Source organism: Penaeus monodon, chromosome 33 (genome assembly GCF_015228065.2).
Source record: "Penaeus monodon isolate SGIC_2016 chromosome 33, NSTDA_Pmon_1, whole genome shotgun sequence".
Lineage (NCBI taxonomy): Eukaryota > Metazoa > Arthropoda > Malacostraca > Decapoda > Penaeidae > Penaeus > Penaeus monodon.
This window is the reverse complement of record NC_051418.1, coordinates 26,340,779-26,341,596: the sequence shown is the minus strand read 5'-3', so window position 1 is coordinate 26,341,596 and position 818 is coordinate 26,340,779.

Sequence of the window (818 nt, the reverse complement as noted above, 5' to 3'; positions counted from 1 at the left end):
GGGGAAATGGAAATTATATCTGTTTTCCCCAAATATCATGAAGGAAGAAACTCGCATTTTTAAAATTGATTGCTTTCAGCTCTTACACACAATTGCACAGTTCCATTTATCACAATTCAAAATTTACAGAACTTAGTCCCCATTTTTTTCTGATTAAAGACATAACCACGCTTAGGGTTAGATGGGAGTGGGCCAAATTCCACAGCTTTTCTGTAAATGGAGCGCACATGGTTTTCTTGTCCGTCCATTATAAAAACTGTCTAGTAGTTTGCAGTTTTTCATAGGTGGTGCCGGTCTGGAAAAAGTGAATCATCATCAAAAACCTTCAAAAATTACCATATTATCATTTTCTAAAAAAAAAAAATAACTAATTACTAACTAACCTCAAGATAGAAAAAAAAACAAACTAACTTCAAGATCTGGCTTTTAATATAATCAAGTCAAGTTTTATTTAAAGACTTTTCTAGGATATTCCTACATACTTTTCCGTGGAGACGAAATATGCCAAACTGCATGCTCATCTGTACAAAGGCATTTCTGGATGGGTTTGTTGCTTTTGATGAAAGTCCTTACAATAAATAGAACATTGTATAATATTTCACATCATATTCTTGGTTCTGGAATTAAGAAAATTTTAAAATAATAACTGAAGAGTCCTGAAATAAGGAAGAAAAAGATAAGGAAATGTTAAAAGGCAAAATGTTTTATGAAGAAGTAACAAAGCTTATACAAGCTATCATGAACAATTTATAAACATGAAACAATAAAAAAAAAATATATATGAAATCCAATATTAAACTGGTAAACCAGGGAATATG